The following is a 17,927-nucleotide window of genomic DNA, read 5'->3' as shown; positions in this document are numbered from 1 at the left end:
AATCAGAATCTGGCCTGTCAAAGCTAATATTAAATGTGCCCTTTAAAGGTTATATGGTCTATCTGACAATAAATTTATGATTCATTTGAAAGTTAAAATTCAAGAAAGTACACATGGTGATTTTAATTTTTTCTTCTTCTGAAACACGTGAGCTCTTTGGCTTAGAGTAATTTTCAAATATACGATCTCTTGGAGCAAAGTTGTACATTTAAACTAACTTAATAATAAGTAAACCACCATCGAACTGATGCACTGTTGGTTATATCAAAGTAATATGTAATTTGAAACTTTTGTAATTATATTCTGTCAAGTGAATTTAATGTTCACAATAAATATCAATTAATGTGAGAGTGTGGCTTTGGAGTTGACACAGCAAATTTAAATCCCTTACTTAACTGCAGCCAAGTTCCTTTGCTCCTTTGAGAGAAGAGCTTTAGCTTTTTGAGTGTTTATAGTGCGTCAGGCACTGTACAGGTAATTTATACACACTACCTCATTTCCTCTTTACATGAGAGATCTAGAGTTCCCTTTTTTGTAAACTGAGAAACTGAATCTCAAAAAATGAGTAACTTTCTTCAAATACTGCAGATAATGAATATCAGGGCTGTTAACTCAAATCTAGATCTCTCTGACTCTAAAACCCTTTTTCACTTTTCACTGCTCTCTGCTGCTTCCAACGCCCACCTAAGGAACCTATGAAGAGTAAATGACATAATATGTGTAAAATACACAGTAGTAGCCCGTTGTAGATGTTCAGAGATTAAAATGAATAGTTGCCATTTTGAATTTTGAGTTTTCTTAATAATATACTTTAGAAGACACTCTTTTGGAAAGTAACATTTTCTGATACCAAAGTTATGACTGGCAGGATGAGGACGCCTGTGAAGGGAAGTTACGTGACATTTTAAAGCCATGAGAAACCTCACGTGGCATCACATCTAATGTCCTCTGTTGTTTTTGGTTTGGTGAGCTTGTGGAACATTCTCATATCTGTAATTTCTGTACATAAACAGGTCTAAGTTGAGCTGATGTGGTTGAATGAGGTGGGAGAGGTCCAAGGTGGTCCATGAGACCCCAAAGAAACTGGGGCCACAAGAGCAAACTGCTGAGTTTGCAGTTAGGAGTGGAGCCATGACTAGAAGAGCCATTACACTCAACACCTTCTACAACCTGGTCCAAGGTGTTTTCCTGGACCCAGGGCTACAGAAGAGTATGTACAGGAAAGCACTGGATGGTATTTGTTCATAGGATTCTTGAAATATTTTCCCCTATACATAGAGGGTAATACAAAAAAATATCCCAGTCTCTAAGATGGTGGCAGTTGTTGTCTGGACTCCACTTTAAAGGTTGCTAAGGTTGAGTCCTGGGTGGGTGCAAAGAGTTGGAATAGCCTAATAATAACAAATGCAACTGCTAATCACATTATCCAATAAGGTGGCAAGCCACAGGAGGGACTAGATAGGATGGGTCACTGTCAAAAATGTAGCTTATTCTACCTTGTTCATGAGCAGCACTGAGTTACAAGCTTTTGTTGTTTTACTTATACAGACTGTGTTGGTTCTTATAATCACAGAACAAATACTGGATGTGGTGCAAACTGCAATTGCATAATTATTTGATTACAAAATAAATTATCACTGAATACTCATATATATGATCTATACATTGTTATTCATTTAATGAGACATATTGAATGTAATAATAATTTGGAGACATTTTTCCTAAGCTAAAAAGAAAATCATATTAGTTCATTCCAATCCAAGGTCTCAGGACAGTAAATGGCTGATCATTAAAAAAAAAAACCTTAGCACGACAGTAGAGTAAAGATATGGTGCTATGATAGAAGAAAAATGCAGCGTGACTTTCACCCTTGGGTAATTCATTCATCAAGAGTTTATTCAGTATCTTCCACATGTCCTATCTGATATACTTGTATATAAAAAATAATTTTGGGGGATGAGAAAATGATAAAACAGACATGCATAAGGATAAATTATGAAATAGAATGATGATGCTATAATGGATCAAGGGACAAAATATTGTGAAAAAAACATAATGAAGGAATTAATGTAATTACACAAGCAATTTATGATACAGTAAAATCTCTCTTAACCTACATGTTTTTGGTCTGGAAGTTTTTTGATAATGAAAATAAAGGTTAAAGGGAAATTACAAAAAATATTATAAAGTGCAATAACAGTAACGAATACAACATTTATGAACAACCTTGGGAACAAATACCACTGGATAACAGTCAGGTTATCTTGGACATTATCTTAAATATTTATCTGGGAGTAAATATTTTATAAATCTAGTGAGTCAGTTAAGTGGGTGAGAGTAAAGACTACTTCTCCTGTAATTAGCTATTTAAGAAAAAACAACATGTATATAGCATCACTTACTATGTATACATTAAGATGAACACATAGGGGTGCTTACAAAATGATGAGTAGAGAACTCAGGTCAAGATGGGGGAGTAAGAAGATGCAAAGCTCACCTCCCCCGACAAACACATGAAAGATATATCTACATGTGAAACAATTCTCACTGAAAACTGGCATAAATACTGCTATACAAATAAGGCTGTAAGAAAGATAGATACATAATTGGCTAGGAAGGGAAAAGAAGTAATCAGGTCAGGACTGGTGCTGCTGGGAGGGGACTCAGAGGAAAATGGAGATAACACGGGTGGACACCTGCCCTGGGGAGTGACTGGTAAGAGCCACAGACTGGGCATCCCAGCCCAGGAGTCTGACACAGGGAAGATAAGTACCTTGGTTGATTGGAGGGCTGGTGGGACTAAGGATGGCTGAGGGAAGCCTGGACTCTGTTCTTGAGGAGGACGGGAATGGTTGCTTGCTCCCAGAGCAGGGCAGAGAGGGCAAATCAAAACCTTGAATCATGACTGCCCTGGTGTGCACCCCAGGATGAGCCAAGTGAACACTCCAGCACTGTTTGCTTCACATTACAGCTCCACACTGGAACAAGGCTGCCATGACTGAGGTTAAGCTTGGCCATGAGATGCTGTAGCAGATAAAACCCTAAGCAGCATCTGAGCAGGGAGGGGCCAACCATTACTGGAGATTGCACACATGGTGCATCAGAGGCAGATAAGAGCTCTGGTGGTCAGACCACCACACCTTGTGCTCCCGCCTTTGCCAAATACCCACACCAGTGCCTCTTGCTTCAGCACCGTTCCCCTCTGGGGTGAGGGTACTGATGCTGGGAAGGGGAAGAGCAAACACTTAAAGGGAACTGAGCTGGCCTGGACTTGACCCTCAGGGTTTCTGCTCCAGTAGCTTGGGATATGACCATGCCCACAATAGGGCAAAGATAGCCACTAAGCAGAGGGGAAGTCTCAGTTCACACCTGGCTCTGGCCCTAGCCCTTCCATCTCCAGGCCCACCTCCTACCAAGGTCATAGCTGCCAGCACTACCCAAGGAAAGACGTGACTTGTATTCATGTCAAACCCAGCTCTCCTAAGAAAGTCACTGGGCACAAACAAGACTGTATAGGGACACTCCCACTTAAGGACACCCCTTCAAGACCACAATAGGTAACTGTTTCACCTGAATTCATAGAGATAGAGAAAGATAAACAAAATGAGAAGACAGAGGAATTTGTCTCAATTGAAAGGGCAAGAGAAAACCCCTGGAAAATAACTAAAGAAACAGAAATAAAAGATTTATCTTTTATGAAGATAAAGAGTTCAAAGTATTAGTAATAAGAATAATAACTGAATTAAAGAAAAGAATAGATAAACACAGCGAGAATTTTAACAGGGAACTAGAACATATAAAAAAGAACAAGTCAGAACTGAAGAATATAATAACTGAAATGAAAAACACAGTAGAAGGCATGAATAGCAGACTAGGTGACACAGAAGAATGCATAAGTGATCTGGAATATAAAATAATGGAAATCACCCAATCAGAACAGTAAAAGACAAATTTTTAAAAATGAAAAAAAATTTAAAGGATCTTTGAGATAATAAAATGTGTACCAGCATTTGCATCATGTGAGTCCCAGAAAGAGAAGAGAGAAGGGGTTCGAAAATGTGTTTAATGAAATTATGGCTGAAAACTTCCGAAGTCTAAAGGAGACAGATATCCAGGTACAGGAAGCACAGAGAGTCCCAAACAAGATGAACCCAAACAGATCCACACCAAGACATAGGGTGGCTCATTGGATAAAAGAAGCAACATAATCCATTTACATGCTTCTTACAAGAGGCTCATTTCAGATTTAAAGACACATACTGACTGAAAGTGAGGGAGTTTACATGAAAGATATTCCATGAAAAATGAAACAATAAGAAAGTGGAGGTAGCAATACTCATACCAGACAAAATAGACTTTAAAACAAAGTCTATACAAAATACAAAGATGGTCATTATATTTAGAATGATGAAGGGATCAATACAGGAAAAGGGTATTATACTCATTAACACATATGCACTCAATACAGGAGCACCTAAATATATAAAGCAATCATTAACAGACATGAAGTGAGAAATTGGCAACAATGCAATAATAGTAGGGGACTTAATCACCCCACTTATATTGATGTACAGATCATCTAGACATAAAATCAATAAGGCAACACTGGTGTTAAATAACACAACAAACCAGTTGGACTTAATAGATACCTATAGGACATTCCATCCAAAAACAGCAGAATATACATTCTTTTCAAGTGCACGTGGAACACTCTCCAGTATAGATCACATGCTAGGCCAAAAAGTGAGTCTCAACAAATTTAAGAAGATAGAAATTATATAAAGCCTTTTTTTTTTTTTTACCACAATGGTATGAAATTAAAGATCAATTATTGGAAGAAAAATGGGAAAAGCACAAACACAAAGAGACTAAACAACATGCTACTAAAAACCAGTGGGTCAATGAAGAAATTAAAGCGATAATCAGAAAATACCTGGAGACAAATGCAAATGTAAACACAACTTTCCAAAATCTATGGGATACAACAAAGGCAGTTCTAAGAGGGACATTCATAGAGATACAGGCTTACCTCAAGAAACAAGAAAAATCTGAAATAAACAACCTAAACTTCCTTAAAGGGATTAGTAAAAGAACAAAAAAAAAAAGTCCCAAATCAGCAGAAGGAAAGAAAAAATAAAGATCAGAGAGGAAATCATTAAAATAGAGACTAAAAAACAATTAAAAAAATCAGTGAAACCAAGAGCTGTTTCTTTGAAAAGATAAACAATTTATAAACCTCTAGCCAGTCTCACCAAGAAGAAGAGAGAGGACTCAAATAAATAAAATATGAAAGAGGAGAAATAACAACTGATATCATAGAGATACCAAAAAAAAATCATAAGAGAATACTGCAAACAGTTATATGCCAACAAATTGGACAACCTAGAAGAAATGGACACATTTCTAGACACATACGACCTTCCAAGACTGAATCAGGAAGAAATAATAGACAATCTGAACAGAACAGTCACTTAGTAGTGAAATCGATTTTGTAATAAAAAAAATTCCAGCAAACAAAAGCCCAGGACTGATGGCTTCACAGGGGAATTCTACCAAACATATAAATAAGAGCTAATATCTATCTTTCTCAAACTATTCCAAAAAACTGAAGAAGATGGAGCACTCCCAAATTCATTCTACAAGGCCACCATTACCCTGATACCAAAACCAGATACACTACAAAAATTAAAGAAAATTACAAGCCAGTATCTCTGATGAATATAGAAGCAAAAATCCTCAACAAAATGTTAGCAACCCAACTCCAACACTATATAAAAAGGATCATACACCATAATCATGTGGGATTTATTCCAGGGATACAAGGATGGTTCATTATTTACAAATCAATCAGTGTGATACACCACATTAACGAAAGGAAGGATAAAAATCACATCATCTCAGTAGACAAGAAAAAAGCATTTGACAAAATTCAACATCCAATCATGATAAAATCTGTAATCAAAGTTGGTATAGAGTGAACATATCTCAACATAATAAAAACCATTTTTAACAAACCCATAGCTAACATCACACTCAATGGTGAAAAGCTGAAAACTTTCCTCTAAAATCAGGCACAAGACAAGACAAGGAACAAGTGATGAGAGTGGCCCACTCTCACCACTTGTATTTAACATAGCATTGGAATTCTAGTCACAGCAGTCAGACAAGAAAAAGAAATAAGAGGCATTCAGATTGGAAGGGAAGAAGTAAAAATGTCACTATTTGCAGATGACATGATGCTATATATAGAAAACTCTAAAGTCTCCACCAAAAAACTATTAGATCTAATAAATGAATTCACTAAGGTTGCAGGATAAAATATACACGTCTGTTGCTTTTTTGTACACTAAAAATGAACTTTCAGAAAGAGAAATTAAGGAAATAGTCCGATTTACAGTCACAGTATAAAGAATAAAATACCTGAGAATATACTTAACGAAAAAAGTGAAATACCTATACTCTGAAAATTATAAAATATTGATGAAGGAATTTGAAAATAATACAAAGAAATGTAAAGATACCACATCTTCTTGGATCGGAAGAATTAATATTGTTGAAATGTCCATACTACCCAAAGCAATCTACAGATTTAATGAAATCCCTATCAAAATATCCATGGCATTTTTCACAGATCTAGAACAAATAATCCTAAAATTTATATGGAACCATAAAACCAAATTGCCATAGCAAACTTGAGAAAAAAGAACAGGCTAGAGGTATTATGTTTCCTGACTTCAGACTATGCCATGAAGCTATAGTAATCAAAACAACATAGTACCGGCACAAAACCAGACACAGAGCAATGGAACAGAATAGAGAGCCCAGGACTAAACCCATGCACTTATGATCTAGTAATCTACAACAAAAGAGGCAAGAATATACAATGGAGAAAGGACAGCCTCTTCAATAAGTGATGCCAAGAAAACTGGACAGCTTCATACATAAAATTGAAATTAGGACAATTCCTCGCACCATATACAAAAATAAACTCAAAATGGACTAAAAACCTAAATATAATATCAGAACCCATAAAACTCCCAGAAGAGAACATAGGCAGAACACTCTTTGACATAAATTGTAGCAATAGTTTTTGGATCTGTCTCCTAAGGCAAAAGAAATAAAAGCAAAATGAAACAAATGGAACCTAATCAAACTTAAAACTTTTGTACAGCAAAGGAACCCACTGTCAATTGAAAAGACAATCTACTGAATGGGAGAAAATATTTGCAAATGATATGATGGATAAGAGGTTAATATCCAAAATTTATAACCAGTTCACACAACTCAATATAAAAAAAAAAAAAAAAAACCCAAAGAACTCAATTAAAAATGGCAGAAGATCTGAATAGACACTTTTCCAAAGAAGATATACAGATGGCCTATAGGCACATGAAAAAATGCTCAATATCACCAATCATCAGAGAAATTCAAATCAAAACCACCATGAGATATCACTTCACACCTGTCAGAATGACTATCATCAAAAAGTCAACAAATAATGAATGTTGGTGAAGATGACAAAGTAGAACCCTTGTACACTGTTGGTATGACTATAAATTGGTGCAACCACTATGGAAAACAGTATGAAGTTTCCTCAGAAAGTTAAAAATAAAACTACCATATGATTCAGCAATTCCACTCCTGGGTATATATCAAAAGAAAATGGAAACACTAATTAGAAAAGATACATGTACCCCAGTGTTCATAGCAGCATTATTTACAATAGCCAAGACATGGAAGCAACCTAAATGTCATCAACAGATGAATGGATAAAGAAGATGTGGTATATATAATGGAATATTACATGGCCATAAAAATAATGAAACTGCCTTTTGCAACACTGTGGATGACCCTAGAGAGTACCATGCTTAATGAAATAAGTCAGGCAGAGAAAGCCAAATACTCATATCACTTATATGTGGAACCTAAAAAATGAAACACATGAATGTAGATACGAATGTATATAACAAAACAGAAACATACAGATATAGAGAATAAACTAGTGGCTACAATTGGGGGAAGGGACAGGGGCAGGGGTGAGATAGGGGTATAGGATAAAGAGACACAAACTACTATGTATAAAATAAATAAGCAATAAGGATATATTGTACACAACAGGAAAATATAACTATTATTTTGTAATAACTTTAAATGGAGTATAACCTATAAAAATATTAAATCACTATATTGTACACCTGAAAATATAATATTTTCAATTAACTATACTTCAATTAAAGAAATGGTGAGTAGGACATCAACTCACTTACTTAGGTGTTCTCTCTGCTGTTGGTGTTGGTGACTTTCAGGAGACTATGGAAGGACAAAACAAAATCTGGAGTAGCACAAAGGAGGAATACATGGTCTACATCAAATTATGAACAATTTATAGCATATTCTAAAAAAATTACCCAAAGCAGGTGACTGTTCTTCTTAATTTGACAAAATGTAAACATTTTCTTTCACTAAAATCCCACTTTAAACAGCACTCTATTTGTGTGTGTGTTTATGTGATTTTAAAGGGTCATTCCAAGTAACAAATAATGATCACCACTGAGACTTCTAAGGATAGTAGGGCCAAATAACTGTCGTCCCCTTTATTTCATTGAGCTCCATAATGAACTGGACATATAAGCTTGGGAATTAGCACTCAGTAACTAAATTACTCTGTTTAATAGAGGTGAAAATAACTTGAAATTCCCTAGGAAATTCCAGGTCGGAGGACAGAGTAATAACAAAAATTAGAGACAGAAGAGAAAAAATTAAAATTGTGTAATGAAGCAGGGAAGGGCTTGGGGAGAAGAGAAGGAGGATTTTTTTTTGAGCTGTCTGTAATGAGATTATCATAACAATGATACAATGTGACCTCTTTGCTTTCTGCCCCTCTGATATTTTAAATGAAGTCAGTGTCACCCATAAATGATTTTTAGAGTGGATCTTATAGGATGTTTTAAGAAATTTTGAGTGTTATGTTAAAATTTGCAGTTGGCAAATCCAGGAACCAAATGGCTTCACCAAAGTGCAAGAGGACATCTAATCCTGTGTCCTATTTTGGGGAATTTGTCTTGAATCATCTGAACTAAGATAAACTACCTAGTTGTGAGCTGACTTGAGTGTCTACCTCAGAATAGAATTCGGGGTGGCGGGTCCTAACCATCCTGCCCTTGCTGTTGGGCAAACTGTTCAAGAAAATAGAAAATAACCCATCCTGAAGCACATCTGTTTTAGGGATACAACATCAATATCCATGCGAAATTGTGTAAACTAATCTGAGCTCAACCTTCAAATTTTAGATGAATGCCTTCTTTGGAACTGGCAGTTACAGACACAGAGTTAGGGAGTTACAGACACAGAGTTAGTGATGTGAGATCACTAGCATTTTTAGGTAAGCTCTTCATAAAATAGGAGGTGAGTGAGAACCTTGAAAATAATAGTTTCGCCCAGCACTAATGACACACAGTTACCAAGGAAGCAGAATCTTTGCGGGAGGGAAAGGAAATTCACAGCATATGTGCTGGGTGGATCAAGACCTGTAAACTGGGGCTTCCCTGGTGGCTCAGTGGTTGAGAATCTGCCTTCCAATGCAGGGGCCACGGGTTCGAGCCCTGGTCTGGGAAGATCCCACGTGCCATGGAGCAGCTGGGCCCGTGAGCCACAATTACTGAGCCTGAGCGTCTGGAGCCTGTGCTCTGCAGCAAGAGAGGTGGTGATAGTGAGTGGCCCACGCACCGCGATGAAGAGTGGCCCCCGCTTGCCACAACTAGAGAAAGCCCTCGCACAGAAACGAAGACCCAACACAGCCATAAGTAAATAAACAAATACTTAAAAAAAAATAATAAAGACCTGTAACCTGCTCTAGGGCACAGTGCAGGGCACAGTGCTACATAGGACTGGATACCAGGAAAGTGTAGTGTCTTCTAGAAACTAGAGATATCCATGGTATATGGATGTATAAAATGTTTACTTACACTTAAGTACCTGTACAGGCAATACACCTATACTGATTAAGAACTTGACCTTCGTTATGAGATTAACTGGATCCTATTCTCTGATTAATAGTCTGTATAACTCTGGATAAGTTTCTCTCTCTGTGCCATAGTCCCCTCATCAGTAAGATGAGGGGAACAATATTATCTAGCATATAATTATGCAGATAAAATTAGATAATCCATGGAAAGTACTCTGCGTACCTATAACCTAAGAAGTAATACCAAAATTATGACTTCTATTCCATTACTGGTATTGTTTTAAAAAGTGACTTGAAGAAAATATACTAAAAATGCTAACAGTATATCTTGAATTGTATGATTGTTGAGTAAAAAAATACATTTGTAATTGTTGAGATTTTTTTCGAAGTTTTCTTCATTGAACATGCTATTTTGAATTAAGAGGAAATTTCCCTAGCTGTCAAATTATTTCCAAGTCAGAAATATTCTTTTGTAGAAGACAAAATACAAATGATAATTCCTAAGAGAAAATTTCCTTTAAAATCCTTTTAACAATTAAATACATGAATGCAATTCAAATTAGACTCTCTTTAGTGCTGTGCTATTCTCTAAAAAATAAGTGATAAAAACTGATATGTTTTGCTTATAGTTTACCTTAAGGTTAGCATGGGTTAGAGTACTTGGGGATATGTAACACCAGATTTGTTATTCCCTAATGACCTTGTGTAAACAATTTCTAATGTTTAGCAACTAATAATTTTACTTAAAATAATTAGCTTGTGATTCCTTTGTAATAGCTAAACATCACGAATTATCCTCTGAAGGTCAGTGGCTAAAGTAAATGCCCTCAGTGGAATACATATGCCTTATACATGGAAGACTAAATAAAATCGACTGAGTGTCCAGTCTTTTAAAATGGAATTTTGAATCACGTCAAGTAGATTCACATTCTGGTGTGTGCATCTTACATTCTTTTGATTTATTCTCTCTTCCCTTTTCCATGTCTTTATTAGATGGAGATCCAATGTTCCTAGTGTTAAATTTGGAATGATTCATTTCAGTTTACACCTAAGATTTTTCTAGCATTTCTAAATTCTTAATCTTTTTCTTTACTCTTCTTGCTATTGTGTGCCTGTTCTAACTAGTGTAAGCTTCCAGGGCACATGATCTTTGTTACGAAACATGCAAGATATGATGGGGCAGAAACATGAAAACACTACCACTCAGTTCATAATTGACTTACTAGGTAATGTGTTTATTACAAAGATAAACATTTTTCCAATAATATATTTGGAACTCTTGTTCAAGAAATACCTCAAGAGACTATTAAATTACTATAAATATACTTACTGGTGTCCAGGCCCTTGTGCTTTTCAGGATGGCTGTGATGTCTGCTTATATTCAAATGCAACTTGGAGCTTTATATTATAAATCCAACCAGGGTGTAAAGTATTGTTTTTGAAAATAAAATCTGAACATTCTGGCAGACACTGGCTAGCTATTCATCAAAATTAGATATAATAATCAAGTGTCATTTTAACTCGCCCTGAATGAGTACTGAATGACAAAGACAGCTCGTAATCAAGCAATATCCATTCTCACTGTTTTCTGTCATAAACGAAGCCCTCTCATTTTAGGTGGCCTCATGGCTGCTCAGTCTGAATCCACATACAGAGCCTCCATTGCATCCAGGGCCACCATGTGACCATGCTCTTGCCAAAGACACGTCAGCAGAGTTGATATATGAAGCCTCTGGTACATGTCCTTGAAAGGAAACTTTTTGCTGTCCACACTTTCTTTTTTCCACGGAGTGGAATCCAGAAGTTGTGATAGACAGCCTCCTTCATCAACACATATGAGAGGAACATCTTAGGGGCTGGAGAAGGGTGCGGAGAAAGACCACCTGCTCCTCCAGCCACCTGTAGCCACAGACTCTTATGTTAAAGAGAAATAACTCTTCTTCTTGTTTGAGCCACATTTATTTTGGTCCCTGTTGAAAAAGACAAACATTATTTTATTTTATTTATTTATTTTTCTTTTTTAAAAAAATATTTATTTATTGTTAGTTAGTTGCACCGGGTCTTAGTTGCAGCACATGGGCTCCTTAGTTGTGGCAGGTGGGCTCCTTAGTTGCAGCTCCAGGGTTCCTTTAGTTGCAGCTCACCAGCTCCTTTGTTGAGGCACGTGGGCTCCTTAGTTGTGGCATGCAAACTCTTAGTTGCGGCATGCATGTGGGATCTAGTTCCCTGACCAGGGATCGAACCCGGGCGCCCTGCATTGGGAGTGTGGAGTCTTATCCACTGTGCCACCAAGGAAGTCCCTCTCTTTCTTTTTTACAGGATATTTTTACTGGGTATAGAATTCTTGGTTGACATTTTTTTCATTCAGCACTTTGAAATGTGAATCCACTGCCTTCTGACCTCCACGGTATCTGATGGGAAATCAGCTGTTAATCTTATTGAGTATCACTTGTATGTGATGAGTCACTTTTCTCTTGATGCTTTCAAGTTTCTTTTTTTTTTTTTTTTTTTTACAGTTTCAATGTGATATGCCTAGGTGTGAATCTCCCTGCATTTATCCCACTTGGAGTTTGTTGTGCTTCTTGGATGTGTAGATTAATGTTTTTCAGTAAATTTGGGTAGGTTTGGGCCATTATTTCTTCATATATTCCTTCTGCTATTTTCTCTCTCCTCTCACTCTTCCCATTATGCATATGTGGGTACACTTGGTGTCCCACATGTCTCTAAGGCTCTGTTCAATTTTCTTCATCCTTTTTTCTTTCTATTCCTCACACTGAATAATTTCAACTGACCTATCTTGAAGTTTGCTGATCCTTTCTCTGCTTGTTCAAATCTGTTATAGAGACCCTCTAGTGAATTTTTCATTTTCATTGTGGTACTTCATCGTTTCTAGTTGGTTCTTTTGTTAAATAATTTCTTCTCTTTGATATTCTGTATTTGGTGAAGCATTCTTATGCCCTCCTTTAGTTCTTTAGATACAGCTTCCTGAAAGTCTTTGAACATATTTAAAATAGTGGATTTAAATCTTTATGTAGTAAATTCAATGTCTCAGCTTCTTCAGGGACAGTTTCTACTGCTTTTTCTTGTGTATGGGTCAGATTTTCTACTTTATTTGCATGTCTCTAAATTTTTATTGAAAAAACAGACATGTTAGATAATACTGATATAACATGGCAACTCTAGAAATCAGATCCTCTCTCCTCCCCAGGGTTTGTTATTGCTGCTTGTTGCTATTGTTTGTCTAATTATTTTTCAGAGTTACTAAACCTGTACTAATTAGTTTCTGAACCAACTCTGTAAAGTTTATATTCTTTGTTGTGTATAGCCACTGAAACCTTTACTTGGTTAGCTTAGTGATTAGCTAATGACTGGACAAGGATCTCCTTAAATATCTAGAACTAATAAATCTCTTAGTATTTACTGAGGAGCTGTGTGTGTGTGTGTGTGTGTGTGTGTGTGTGTGTGTGTGTGTGTGTGTTGGGGCATACCTCAAACACTCAGCCAGGAGGTTTACAACTCTCCCTTAACCTTCACTTCCTGCCTGCACTGAGCCTGAAGTAAGCCAGAAGTGAGAGCTTAGGACATTCTCATGTCTTTCTTTCTTTCTTTTCTTTTCTTTTTTAATAAACTTATTTTATTTATTTATTTATTTTTGGCTGTGTTGGGTCTTCATTGCTGTGCACAGGCTTTCTCTAGTTGCAGCGAGTGGGAGTTACTCTTTGTTGTGGTGCGCGGGCTTCTCATTGAGGTGGCTTCTCTTTGTTGCTGAGCACAGGCTCCAGGGTGCACGGACACAGTAGCTGTGGCTCGCAGGCTCCAGAGTGCAGCCTCAGTAGTTGGGGCGCATGGGCTTAGTTGCTCCGCGGCATGTGGGATCTTCCCAGACCAGGGCTTGAACCCGTGTCCCCTGCACTGGCAGGTGGATTTGTTTTTTAATTATTTTATTTTATTTTTGGCTGCATTGGGTCTTCATTGCTGTATGTGGACTTTTCTCTGGTTGTGGCGAGAGGGGACTACTCTTCGTTGTGATGCACAGGCTTCTCACTGTGGTGGCTTTTCTTGTTGGGAGCACGGGCTCTAGGCATGTGGGCTTCAGTAGTGGTGGCACACGGGCTCAGTAGTTGTGGCTCCTGGGCTCTAGAGTGCAGGCTCAGTAGTTGTGGCACACGGGCTTTGTTGCTCTGCGGCATGTGGGATCTTCCTGGATCAGGGCTCAAACCTGTGTCTCCTGCATTGGCAGGTGGATTCTTAATCACTGTGCTGCCAGGGAAGCCCTGACAGGTGGATTCTTAACCACTGTGCCACCAGGGAAGCCCTGACAGGTGCATTCTTAACCACTGCGCCACCAGGGAAGTCCCTCAGGTCTTTCTTAAGTATGTGTACTACCCTACACATTTGTGGCCTTCAAGATTCCTAATAATGTGTCAGAGCTTGTCAAAGCCCCTAGGGACATCTCATTCCTCAGCTTTTCCTTTTAAGCTTTTGGGTTAGTACTGTTGTTTGCCCAAGTGTTATCTATCACTTCAGACAGACACAACATTTGCCTGTAATTGTTTTTGACAAACAACTCTGGTGAGAGACTTTTAGCACTGGGTGACCTCCAGGTCAAGACAAACCTATGGGGTGGACTGTTTTAGGAAACCACCAGACAGGTTAAATAATGACAATTCTTTGGGCATGAGGCTTTGAAAGAACTCCAGCTTTGTTCTGCTCCCTCCAGTATTAGGAGTATGGGCTATTTTTCAAGGCTACTGCTAAGCTGGAGAGGAAATGGTGGGGCTAGGACAAGCTAAAATACCATAGGATTCATTATTTTTACCACGATTCAGCTCTTTTTCTTGAATAAATGCTCCTCTGATTGCTGCACACCTTTGGTTACTTTCCAGAGTTCTAAGAAATCTTATTCTAACCATTTTGGCCAGTTTTAGGGTTGCTTTTATGGAGGGGATATTTTCAAATGCACTTACTCCACTATTTTTGCTGATGTCACTCTGGATGCCAGGGCTGTTTTTGTAAATGAGTTTTGCTGGAATACAGCCATGCTCATTCATTTATACTGTCTTTAGTTGCTTTCATGATAATGGCAGAGATGAGTAGTTGTGACAGAAACCAGATGGCCCACAAAGCCTAAAATATTTACTTTTTGGTCTTTTCAGAAAAACCTGTGGCTGAGATGAACTTGTTGTAGTTCTCATAGACCAGGGTCTGCATGTTGCTGTCTAGAGCCCGATCTGCCACACCATGTCCGTCTCACTGTCCATCAGCTGGGCCAGTGGGCACTCTCTTCGCAGCTTGTCCAGATACACTTCCGGGTCGAAGTGCACCCCATTGAGATCTGTAGGGTCCAAGGGGTTCGGCCCCGCAGGGCGCCCCGCCGCCTCTACCTCCGAGAGGCCGTAATAAAGCTTCAGCATCCCGTGCACCTTCTGCCGACGCTCCGGAGCCTCCGCTTCGGGCCGCTCTGAGGAGTCCCCAGGTCCAGAGCCCGGGCCACGTCCCGCGGCTGCCACCGCCATGGCTCCAAGTGCAGCCCACAGGCGTGAGCACAAACATTATTTTAAAATACTACTTGAGAAATTGGAAATAATATTTATTACCATTATTATATTAAATTCATATGGCATTTTTTAGTATACAAAATATTCTTCAATTTTAGCAAAACTCACAAAATTCTTTGAGGTACATACTATTATCTTAACTTCACATATGAAGAAACTAAAGCTTGGGAAATTTTGCTTTGTCAGAAGTCATCCCCAGGAGCAAGGGCAAATATAGCACCTTTGAAGTTATGAGTCTGGTTTTGAAAATAACCAGCAGTAGCTCATGGGAGGTTCCGCTGTGGTAACTTTGGTTCTCTGAAGTCTTTATCAGAGCTGTCCCCTACTGCACTGAGTCCTGGCTCCAGTCCTGACTCACTCTTGACCTTAAAGAAGTTGATTAATCTCTGAGGACTTCAGTTTCCTCATACGCTTATATAAAGTTTGATTGGGGGGGGTGGATGTTGGGAAAAAGGAAAATGTGTTTTTAAATAGAAAGCTGCATTTTTCATGAACAACAGCCTATTGGTTCTACTGCAAAGATATCTCATCTGGCTCATTTTGAGAGTCTGAAGTCAAGTGTTATAATTCTGATCTCAATGCCACACCTCCAGTGGCAGACCTTATTAAATTTGGCTGGTAAGTAGCCCTTAATAACCAGCAGAAAACCAGCTGAGGAAGTATTGAGAAGTATCAGAATTGGACATTAAGAGAAACCTTTTTAATAAAAGTAAAAACTCTAGTTAGGTAGAGAATGTATGCCTAGGAAAGTAAGAGTGTATTCCCGGGCTGACAAGTATTGCTGTGAGAGAGATTTGAGTAGGTGAGGGAGCCACAGCAAAACAAGCAGGCCTTTCCATCTCTTTTATGGATCCTCCATGTGTTGAAATGATGGGCATTTCTAATCAGATAAACACTTTAACATGGGTCATACAGTTAACTCATATGAAATAGATAGCAAATTTGCTTTTGTTTATGCAGTTTAGGTGTATTCATGTTACACTTCCAATTTCATCCACACATAAAACTAAAAATTACTTTAAAAATTTTTATCCTTTGAAATTTAGTGAAACAATTGCTAGTTTGGGAGGAGGAGAGTCAAGAAAGATAAAATATAATTAATATTATTTATATTAATTTTAAACTGAATTTTGCTTCCTTGAAATCCAAATGCAAATCTTGTTGCAAAATGAGCTGGGTTTGAACCCCAACTTTGCTGAGGTTACTTAAAGTCTTTTAAACTCAATTTCCTAATCTGAATTATGTGAATACTGTTCAAGGTTATTGTGAGATTGGAGATGTGTGTAAAACACCTAACACACGTGAGCAAAGTACATGGATCAGACGCTGATCTGCTCAGCATCTGAACTGAATTAATCAGGCCTCAGTAATGACTTGGGTGCAGTACTAACAAAAAATCTGAGGGTATGTAGCTCACGCAGAATCAAGGCCAACATAATGCTTAACAGCCATGCCTTTAATATACTCCTCTATACTGACCAAAGTGAGGCAGCCAAGATAGCGAAGTGGTGGGTAGGAGCCGGATGATGACCTATGCCCGTGGGCACGAGGCTGGGAGAGAAGCCTCGGTTTTGCTCACTTTCATGGGGAATGAGTAACCTTTTCACCACTTCTCAAAAAGTATCTAGAAAATCCTGGTTCTCTTAAAGAGCAGTGGTCATCTTAGTTTTATTATCTGCAAATGATTACTTGTCTGGCACAAAAACAATCCTTTCCTTCCAGTGGAGTCCACTGAGAAGTTAATGGCATTTCTGGCACTTCTTTTCAGGGATTTAGCATTTTTATTTAGCTGATTAAAATGTGGTGTAGATGATAATCATGCCAGATTTTTTTTTAACATCTTTATTGGAGTATAATTGCTTTACAACGTTGTGTTAGTTTCTGCTGTATAACAAAGTGGATCAGCTATACATATACTTATATCCCCATATCCCCACCTCTAGGTTGTCACAAAGCACTGAGCTGATCTCCCTGTGCTATGCAGTTGCTTCCCACTAGCTATCTATTTTACGTTTGGTAGTGTATATATGTCAATGCTACTCTCTCACTTCGTCCCAGCTTACACTGCCCCCTCCCTGTGTCCTCAAGTCCGTTCTCTACATCTGTGTCTTTATTCCTGTCCTGCCCCTATGTTCATCAGAACCTTTTTTTTTTTTTTCGATTCCATATATATGTGTTAGCATACGGTAATTGTTACAATGGAATATTACTCAGCCATAAAAAGAAACAAAATTGAGTTATTTATAGTGAGGTGGATGGACCCAGAGTCTGTCATACAGAGTAAAGTAAGTCAGAAAGAGAAAAACAAATGCCAGATTTTTTTTTAAAGAATCATTCAAACACTCAAAAATGGCTTGTACCAGATTTTTATTTCTCAAAGGGTTTCTACTAAGGGAAAATTTGCT

At 37.9% G+C, this 17,927-nt stretch overlaps 1 protein-coding gene across 1 annotated transcript in view; it reads left to right on the top strand.

Moving 5' to 3' along the window:
* Nucleotides 1-17,927, top strand: part of KHDRBS2 (KH RNA binding domain containing, signal transduction associated 2) — a 699,319-nt gene that overhangs the window by 295,724 nt on the left and 385,668 nt on the right. The gene's annotated exons all lie outside the window — the stretch shown is intronic.

This window comes from Balaenoptera borealis (assembly GCF_965194805.1).
Source record: "Balaenoptera borealis genome assembly, chromosome: 12".
Lineage (NCBI taxonomy): Eukaryota > Metazoa > Chordata > Mammalia > Artiodactyla > Balaenopteridae > Balaenoptera > Balaenoptera borealis.
Note: the sequence above shows the minus strand (reverse complement) of the source record. Positions and strands in the feature narration are given on the sequence as shown.